The following is an 11,135-nucleotide window of genomic DNA, read 5'->3' on the forward strand; positions in this document are numbered from 1 at the left end:
TGGAGAGCGAAACGTTGCCACAGTAAAATGTCACATTAGTTGCACTTGTTTCCTTTTACCTAAAATACTGTCGGTAATTCTACCAACATTAATACATTACTCCCACTACTACCATCACCAACTACCACCACTACTATCCTCACCAACTACCACTACTACTATTCCCCTCACAACCATCTACCACTACTATTCCTTTCACAACTACCACTACTATTCCCCTCACAACCACCTACCACTATTATTCCTTTCACAACTACCACTACTATTCCCCTCACAACCAACTGCCACTACTATTATTCCCCTCACAACCAATTACCACTATATTTTCCCCTCACAACCAACTACCACTATTATTATTCCCCTCACAACCAATTACCACTATTTTTCCCCTCAACCAACTGCCACTACTATTATTCCCCTCACAACCAATTACCACTATTTTTTCCCCTCACAACCAACTACCACTACTATTCCCCTCACAACCAACTATTATTCCCCTCACAACCACCACTACTATTCCCCTTATAACCAACTATCACTACTACTATTCCCCTTGCAACCAACTACAACTATTATTCCCCTTACAACCAACTACCACTACTACTATTCCCCTCAACCAACCACTACTATTCCCCTCACAACCAACTACCACTACTACTATTCCCCTCACAACCAACTACCACCACTACTATTCCCCTCACAACCAACTACCACTACTACTATTCCCCTTACAACCAACTACCACTACTACTATTCCCCTTACAACCAACTACCACTACTGCTATTCCCCTCAACCAACTACCACTATTCCCCTCAACTACCACTACTATTCCCCTCACAACCAACTACCGCTACTATTCCCCTCACAACCAACTACCACTACTACTATTCCCCTTACAACCAACTACCACTACTATTCCCCTCAACCAACAACCACTACTATTCCCCTCACAACTACCACTACTACTCTTCCCCTCACAACCAACTACCACTACTACTATTCCCTTCACACACAACTACCACTACTATTTCCCTCACAACCACCACTACTACCATCCCACTCACAACACACTACCACTACCATTCCACTCACAAACTACCATTACTATTCCTCCCACACCCAACTACCACTATTCCCCTCACAACCAACTACCACTATTCCACTCACAACCAACTACCACTATTCCACTCACAACCACCACTATTCCACTCACAACCACCACTATTCTACTCACAACCACCACTATTCTACTCAACTACCACTACTATTCCTCCCACAACCAACTACCACTATTCCCCCTCACAACTACCACTATTCCACTCACAACCAACACTTCTATTCCCCTCACAACCAACTACCACTACTATTCCCCTCACAACTACGACTACTAATATTCTCCTCACAACCAATTACCACTATTCCACTCACAACCACCACTACTATTCCCCTCACAGCCAACTACCACCACTACTATTCCCATCACAACCAACTACCACTACTACTATTCCCCTCACAAGCAACTGCCACTATTCCACGCACAAACTACCATTACTATTCCCCTCACAACCAACTACCACTACTATTCCCCTCACAACTACGACTACTAATGTTCTCCTCACAACCAACTACCACTACTACCATCCCACTCACAACACACTACCACTACCATTCCACTCACAAACTACCATTACTATTCCTCCCACACCCAACTACCACTATTCCCCTCACAACCAACTACCACTATTCAACTCACAACCAACTACCACTACTATTCCTCCCACAACCAACTACCACTATTCCCCCTCACAACTACCACTATTCCACTCACAACCACCACTACTATTCCCCTCACAGCCAACTACCACTACTATTCCCCTCACAACCAACTACCACTATTCCACGCACAAACTACCATTACTATTCCCCTCATAACCAATTACCACTACTATTCCCCTCAATACTACTATTCCCCTCAACCAATTACCACTATTCCCCTCAACCACCACTATTCCTCTCAACCAACTACGACCACTACTATTCCACTTAACGAACTACCACTATTCCCCTCACAACCATCTACCACTACTACTATTCCCCTCACAACCAACTACCACTACTACTATTCCCCTCACAGCCAACTATCGCCACTCCTCTCACCACCCAACCACAAATCTCCTCCTCCCCTCACCACACAACCACCACTCTTTTCCTCCCCCCTCACCCGACAACCACCTATCTTCTACCCCCTCACCCGACAACCGCCAATCTTCTCCTCCCTCTTACCACACAACCGCCAATCTCCTCCCCTCACCACACAACCACCAATCTCATCCCCTCACCACACAACTACCAATCTCCTACCCTCACCCCATAACCGCCAATCTCACCTCAACCACCAATCTCCTCCTCCCCTCACCACACAAACACCAATCTCGTCCTCCCCTGACTACACAACCACCAATCTCCTCCTCCCCTTACTACACAACCACCAATCTCCTCCCCTCACCACACAACCACCAATCTCCTCCCCTCACCACACAACCACCAATCTCCACCCCTCACCACACAACCACCAATCTCCACCCCTCACCACACAACCACCAATCTCCTCCTCCCCTCACCACACAACCACCAATCTCCTCCCCTCACCACACAACCAATCTCCTCCTCCCCTCCCCTCACAACCACCAATCTCCTCCCCTCACCACACAACCACCAATCTCCTCCTCCCCTCACCACACAACCACCAATCTCCTCCCCTCACCACACAACCACCAATCTTCTCCCTTCACCACACAACAACCAATCTCCTCCTCACCCCACAACCACCATCTCCTCCTCCCCTCACCACACAACCGTCAATCTTCTCCCCTCACCACACAACCACCAATCTCCTCCCCTCACCACACAACCACCAATCTCCTCCCCTCACCACACAACCACCAATCTCCTCCCCTCACCACACAACCACCAATCTCCTCCTCCCCCTCACTACACAACCACCAATCTCCTCCTCCCCCTCACTACACAACCACCAATCTCCTCCCCTCACCACACAACCACTAATCTCCTCCTCCCCTCACCATACAACCACCAATCTCCTCCTCCCCTCACCACACAACCACCAATCTCCTCCTCCCCTCACCACACAACCACCAATCTCCTCCTCCCCTCACCACACAACCACCAATCTCCTCCCCTCACCACACAACTACCAATCTCCTACCCTCACCCGACAACCGCCAGTCTCCTCCACCTCACCACAACCACCAATCTCCTACTCCCCTCACCACACAAACACCAACCTCGTCCTCCCCTGACTACACAACCACCAATCTCCTCCTCCCCTCACTACACAACCACCAATCTCCTCCTCCCCTCACCACACAACAACCAATCTCCTCCTCCCCTCACCACACAACAACCAATCTCCTCCTCCCCTTACTACACAACCACCAATCTCCTCCTCCCCTTACTACACAACCACCAATCTCCTCCTCCCCTTACTACACAACCACCAATCTCCTCCTCCCCTTACTACACAAACACCAATCTCCTCCTCCCCTTACTACACAAACACCAATCTCCTCCTCTCCTCACAAGCACCTATCTCCCCCTCCCCTCACAACCACCAATCTCCTCCCTCACCACACAACCATCAATCTCCTCCTCCCCTCACCACACAACCGCCAATCTCCTCCTCCCCTCGCCACACAACCGCCAATCACCTCTCCTCCCCTCACCTCACAACCACCAATCTCCTCCCCTCACCTCACAACCACCAATCTCCTCCCCTCACCACACAACTACCAATCTCCTACCCTCACCCCACAACCGCCAATCTCCTCCACCTCACCACAACCACCAATCTCCTCCTCCCCTCACCCCACAACCACCAATCTCCTCCTCCCCTCACCCCACAACCACCAATCTCCTCCTCCCCTCACCCCACAACCACCAATCTCCTCCTCCCCTCACCCCACAACCGCCAATCTCCTCCTCCCCTCACCCCACAACCGCCAATCTCCTCCTCCCCTCACCCCACAACCGCCAATCTCCTCCTCCCCTCACCCCACAACCGCCAATCTCCTCCTCCCCTCACCCCACAACCGCCAATCTCCTCCTCCCCTCACCACACAACCGCCAATCTCCTCCTCCCCTCACCACACAACCGCCAATCTCCTCCTCCCCTCACCACACAACCGCCAATCTCCTCCTCCCCTCACCACACAACCGCCAATCTCCTCCTCCCCTCACCACACAACCGCCAATCTCCTCCTCCCCTCACCACACAACCGCCAATCTCCTCCTCCCCTCACCACACAACCGCCAATCTCCTCCTCCCCTCACCACACAACCGCCAATCTCCTCCTCCCCTCACCACACAACCGCCAATCTCCTCCTCCCCTCACCACACAACCGCCAATCTCCTCCTCCCCTCACCACACAACCGCCAATCTCCTCCTCCCCTCACCACACAACCGCCAATCTCCTCCTCCCCTCACCACACAACCGCCAATCTCCTCCTCCCCTCACCACACAACCGCCAATCTCCTCCTCCCCTCACCACACAACCGCCAATCTCCTCCTCCCCTCACCACACAACCGCCAATCTCCTCCTCCCCTCACCACACAACCGCCAATCTCCTCCTCCCCTCACCACACAACCGCCAATCTCCTCCTCCCCTCACCACACAACCGCCAATCTCCTCCTCCCCTCACCACACAACCGCCAATCTCCTCCTCCCCTCACCACACAACCGCCAATCTCCTCCTCCCCTCACCACACAACCGCCAATCTCCTCCTCCCCTCACCACACAACCGCCAATCTCCTCCTCCCCTCACCACACAACCGCCAATCTCCTCCTCCCCTCACCACACAACCGCCAATCTCCTCCTCCCCTCACCACACAACCGCCAATCTCCTCCTCCCCTCACCACACAACCGCCAATCTCCTCCTCCCCTCACCACACAACCGCCAATCTCCTCCTCCCCTCACCACACAACCGCCAATCTCCTCCTCCCCTCACCACACAACCGCCAATCTCCTCCCCCCTCACCACACAACCGCCAATCTCCTCCCCCCCTCACCACACAACCGCCAATCTCCTCCCCCCTCACCACACAACCGCCAATCTCCTCCCCCCTCACCACACAACCGCCAATCTCCTCCCCCCCTCACACAACCGCCAATCTCCTCCCCCCCTCACCACACAACCGCCAATCTCCTCCCCCCCTCACCACACAACCGCCAATCTCCTCCTCCCCTCACCACACAACCACCAATCTCCTCCTCCCCTTACCACAGAAGCACCAATCTCCTTCTCCCCTCACTACACAGCCACCAATCTCCTCCTCCCTCCACCACATAACCACCAATCTCCTCCCCTCACTACACAACCACCAATTTACTCCTCCCCTCACCACACAACCACCAATCTCCTCCTCCCCTCACCACACAACCACCTATCTCCTCCTCCCCTCACCACACAACCACCTATCTCCTCCTCCCCTCACCACACAACCACCTATCTCCTCCTCCCCTCACCACACAACCACCTATCTCCTCCTCCCCTCACCACACAACCATCTATCTCTTCCCCTCACCACACAACCACCTATCTCCTCCCCTCACCACACAACCACCAATCTCCTCCTCCCCTCCCCTCACAACCACCAATCTAATCCCTCACCACACAACCACCAATCTAATCCTGCCCTCACCACAGAACCACCAATCTAATCCTGCCCTCACCACACAACCACCAATCTCCTCCTCCCCTCACCCCACAACCACCAATCTCCTCCTCCCCTCACCCCACAACCACCAATCTCCTCCTCCCCTCACCCCACAACCACCAATCTCCTCCTCCCCTCACCACACAACCACCAATCTCCTCCTCCCCTCACCACACAACCACCAATCTCCTCCTCCCCTCACCACACAACCACCAATCTCCTCCCCTCACCACACAACCACCAATCTCCTCCTCCCCTCACCACACAACCACCAATCTCCTCCCCTCACCACACAACCACCAATCTCCTCCTCCCCTCACCACACAACCACCAATCTCCTCCTCCCCTCACCACACAACCACCAATCTCCTCCTCCCCTCACCACACAACCACCAATCTCCTCCCCTCACCACACAACCACCAATCTCCTCCTCCCCTCACCACACAACCACCAATCTCCTCCTCCCCTCACCACACAACCACCAATCTCCTCCTCCCCTCACCACACAACCACCAATCTCCTCCTCCCCTCACCACACAACCACCAATCTCCTCCTCCCCTCACCACACAACCACCAATCTCCTCCTCCCCTCACCACACAACCACCAATCTAATCCCCCTCTCACCACACAACCACCAATCTCCTCCTCCCCTCACCACACAACAACCAATCTCCTCCTCCCCTCACCACACAACCACCAATCTAATCCCCCTCTCACCACACAACCACCAATCTCCTCCTCCCCTCACCACACAACCACCAATCTCCTCCTCCCCTCACCACACAACCACCAATCTCCTCCTCCCCTCACCACACAACCACCAATCTCCTCCTCCCCTCACAACCACCAATCTCCTCCTCCCCTCACAACCACCAATCTCCTCCTCCCCTCACTACAAAACCACCAATCTCCTCCCCTCACTACACAACCACCAATCTCCTCCTCCCTCACCACACAACCACCAATCTCCTCCCTCACCACACAACCACCAATCTCCTCCTCCCCTCACCACACAACCACCAATCTCCTCCTCCCCTCACCCCACGACCACCAATCTCCTCCCCTCACCACACAACCACCAATCTCCTCCTCCCCTCACCCCACGACCACCAATCTCCTCCTCTCACCCCACGACCACCAATCTCCTCCTCCCCTCACCCCACGACCACCAATCTCCTCCTCCCCTCACCACACAACCACCAATCTCCTCCTCCACTCACCCCACAACCACCAATCTCCTCCTCCCCTCACCCCACAACCACCAATCTCCTCCTCCCCTCACCCCACAACCCCCAATCTCCTCCTCCCCTCACCCCACAACCACCAATCTCCTCCTCCCCTCACCCCACAACCACCAATCTCCTCCTCCCCTCACCCCACAACCACCAATCTCCTCCTCCCCTCACCCCACAACCACCAATCTCCTCTACCACTCACCACAACCACCAATCTCCTCCTCCCCTCACCACACAACCACCAATCTCCTCCTCTCCTCACCACACAACCACCAATCTCCTCCTCCCCTCACCCCACAACCACCAATCTCCTCCTCCACTCACCACAACCACCAATCTCCTCCTCCCCTCACCACAACCACCAATCTCCTCCTCCCCTCACCACACAACAACCAATCTCCTCCTCCCCTCACCACAACCGCCAATCTTCTCTTCCCCTCACCACACAACCGCCAATCTTTTCCCCACACCACACAACCGCCAATCTTTTTCCCCTCACCACACAACCGCCAATCTTTTTCCCCTCACCACACTACCGCCAATCTTTTTCCCCTCACCACACTACCGCCAATCTTTTCCCCTCACCACACAACCGCCAATCTTTTTCCCCTCACCACACAACCACCAATCTTTTTCCCCTCACCACACTACCGCCAATCTTTTCCCCTCACCACACAACCGCCAATCTTTTTCCCCTCACCACACAACCGCCAATCTTTTTCCCCTCACCACACTACCGCCAATCTTTTCCCCTCACCACACAACCGCCAGTCTCCTCCCCTCACCACACAACCACGAATCTCCTTCTCCCCTCAGTACATAACCACCAATCTCCTCCCTCCAATAAACTACCAATCCCCACCAAACATCATTAGACAGGATCCATACACAGCTTTAAGAGCCGATATGATGGGGTTCACAAAGCGAGGAGTGATCCTAGCAGTGGCGAGCCGAGAGAAGAGTCCAGGAGCCGAGACTCGACCCCTGCCACTATAAAAAAGGTTAACACACCCCACACCACCACACCCCCTTACCACATCTACAACCCCCCTCAACATATTTAAATGTATTACATTACAAAATTCAACCTTAACATGTCAACATTTAAATTAACATAAGCAACATTATTTAATCACAAAACGAGTTGCCAGACATGACATATAAACTGAAGACACAGAGTAGTGTTGTTCTGTAGGTATTGTAGCTGCCACAGCCATGAAGATCCCTTAACAGCATCACAAGTATGTAATATAATCAATGATACGCTTGACAGATTAACAGCTGGGAGGTAGCAGACGAATTCTCCATAGGAATGCCAAGCAGACGACAATGTCTCTAACTCTTCTCTTGTTGTTCTACGCAGGTGAATGTAAATAAATACGCATATGATGCCTCCTGCTGTAGTCACCGCATCTCCCCGTAGCAGCATCCGCAGCTTAACCAGATGACCAACCAAAATACAACCCGTTAACTGACGGAGCTGACGTTTTACCGCCATTGATATACGAACCCTATTCTTTTCCTTCCAACACAAAACGCTATTTATACTTACTTTTGATGACCCTATCCGTCGTAGACACCTTGCTGGTGTTGTTGGCGTTAGTACTCATTTTTACACTAATATATAATCCTCTTAGTCACCCACATACAGAGATGGCTTGGATTCAAGCCGATCGTCACCACACTGAACTGAACTTGCACCAAAATGGCGAAAACAGCTCTATCAGTGGGTGTGGGATGCGCAGGCGCGGCGCTGGCCAATCAATGCAGGTATGGCGTCACGTGACCCTCCCATCCTCTGCCCATGCGCGCCACACTCAAACACTAACCAATCTTTAAAACCATGGCTGCTCCCCTCATTTAAGGCTTGCTCGCAGCGTATATGCACCCAGAGGAGTGTATGTTAGTGTATATACACCGGGAGTGTGTGTGTCCTGCCTGTACATACACCAGGACAACACAGGGTAGTGAACACAATGTTGCAAGACCTACTTTAGTTGCAGAACCCCTTCTTATACTCACCTTATTTTGATGGCAGGGGGTCGAGGCACAGCTCCTGGCCCTGTCTATTTGCTAGTGGGCTCACTCTCCTGGCTGCATGAGCCCTGTCATACCCATTCCTAAAACTACAGTATGAGTGAACCTCACCTCAACCTCTGCACTCTCTATGTCCTTCCACTTCCTGTCCACTCTTAGGCTGAAGAAGTACCTCCTAACATCACTGTGACTCTTCTGTGCTCTTACCTTCCAGCTGTGCCTTTGTGTACCTGAGATCCGCCTGTGAACCCATAAACCAGCTCAAAAGGGTTCAAAAGTACCTCATCAATGAACCTACAGAGAGGGAGGATAGTAATTTTTTCTATAGTCAGTATTCGTGTTATATACAACTATTTTCTTTCCTCTTTTTAATATTTATGTAATTCAAAGACTATATTTTATTTCTATTATATTTCTTTTTATCGCAATTCATTTTTTAAACATTCGATTTATTCAGTCCATTTTTGTTGTTGTTCGTAATCATGACTGTTTTTTGTGTCTAATATACTGCTGATGGGCATTACAAGGTTTCCCAATGGAAATAAATCACCTTTTTTTTAAATTTTGTAGGGTTATACTAGATAATTTACACATATGTTAGTATGCAAGACCATTGTAATCATTGAAAAAATAGAGTAATTGTTTCTAAATTTACTTAAAATGGCTCCTTTTTTTCATTTAAGGTTTGTTTGCAGCGTATATGCATCTAGACGTGTGTATGTTAGTGAATATACACCAGGGTTTGTCTGTCTGTGTATATATATATATATACACCAGGAGAACGCTAACCAGTGTCTGCTTCCATTATTTAAAGTTTGCTTGCAGCATATACACACCGAGAGATCTGTGTCTGCTTGTATGTGCACCGGGAGGATGTCTACGTGTACATGCACCCGAAGGTAACCTGTAAACGACTTTAGGGGGTCACCGCCCCCCGGGGTCCAGCCCCAAGCCAGACATCCGGATTGTCGGCCTGATGAACCAGGCTCTCGGTTATGGCCTCAAGCCTTCCAGTCTATGAACCACAGCCCGGCTGATCAGGAACTGCCGCGAGGAACTTATCTAGGTGCCTCTTGCAGACGGCCAGGGTCCTGTGGGTAAATTTCTATGCGGAAAGACACGTTTGCAGATATTTAACGAGAAACGTTTAGATCCTGGACCCTCGTTCACTGTTACGATACAAAGGATATAAGAAACATGATAAAGGTGCAGAGGACGTGAGCGAACAGAGGTCAGGTTAAAGCATTATCATCAGTCACGTCAGTTAAACCTAAAGGGGTGAGACTAGAACCAAGAGCCAGGCTCATCAGGCCAACCTGGATGTCTGACTTGGGACTGGGCCGCAGGGGCGGTGACCCCTAAAGTCGTTTACAAGTTATCTTCTGGTATATATACAGGCAGACATCTTCCCGGTGTACATGGACGCAGACACATACACAAATAACCCGCACATAAAAGAGAGAAGCTTACGACGACGTTTCGGTCCGACTTGGACCATTGACAAAGTCAATGGCCCAAGTCGGACCGAAACATCGTCGTAAGCTTCTCTCTTTTATGTGCGGGTTATTTGTGTATCGTTCCAGTCACGGTATTGTGCCTTTTTTGTTATTTACGCAGACACAGATCTCCCAGTGAGCATACTCTGCGAACAAACTTTAAATCATTCATCAAACATGTCAGTTATACCTGACGTGACTGATGCTAATGTTTAGCCTGATCTCTCTTCACTCACGTCCTCATGTTTCTTCTTCCCATTGTATTGTAGCAGTGGACGAGGGTCCAGGACCTAAACGTTTAAATGTCTACAAACGTGTCAATCCGCAAAGGAAATTACCAACAGATGAGTGGAAGGTCGCCTGACGGTAGTGTTCCGATGTGGGCTGAAGGTTTGAAGATTTTGTAGTTCCCTGCCTTTTATTCAGAGTATTAGGAACTGCGTTCACTGATGCTTACAACCACATTCGTTTGTTCGACTCTTGAGTGCAGGGCTCCATCCTTCTTAAGTGGATGTAACTTGGACCTGACTGGCTTCGGCCAGTAGTAAGTGACTTGGCTAGTAAATGACTTGGCCCTGCCTAGCATGGACCAGTAGGCCTGATGAATTCAGTGCTCCTTCTT

General features: G+C 51.2%; 1 long non-coding RNA gene across 1 annotated transcript in view; it reads right to left on the reverse strand.

The window, feature by feature from the left end:
- LOC138851247 (uncharacterized) overlaps positions 1-8,748 on the reverse strand; it is a 147,460-nt gene extending 138,712 nt beyond the window's left edge. Inside the window, exon 1 of the long non-coding RNA XR_011391088.1 lies at positions 8,533-8,748. This is a non-coding gene — a long non-coding RNA (uncharacterized lncRNA). The remainder of the gene's footprint in view (positions 1-8,532) is intronic.
- Between the last annotated feature and the right edge of the window lie 2,387 nt (positions 8,749-11,135).

This window comes from Cherax quadricarinatus, unplaced genomic scaffold (genome assembly GCF_038502225.1).
Source record: "Cherax quadricarinatus isolate ZL_2023a unplaced genomic scaffold, ASM3850222v1 Contig178, whole genome shotgun sequence".
Taxonomy (NCBI): Eukaryota; Metazoa; Arthropoda; class Malacostraca; order Decapoda; family Parastacidae; genus Cherax; species Cherax quadricarinatus.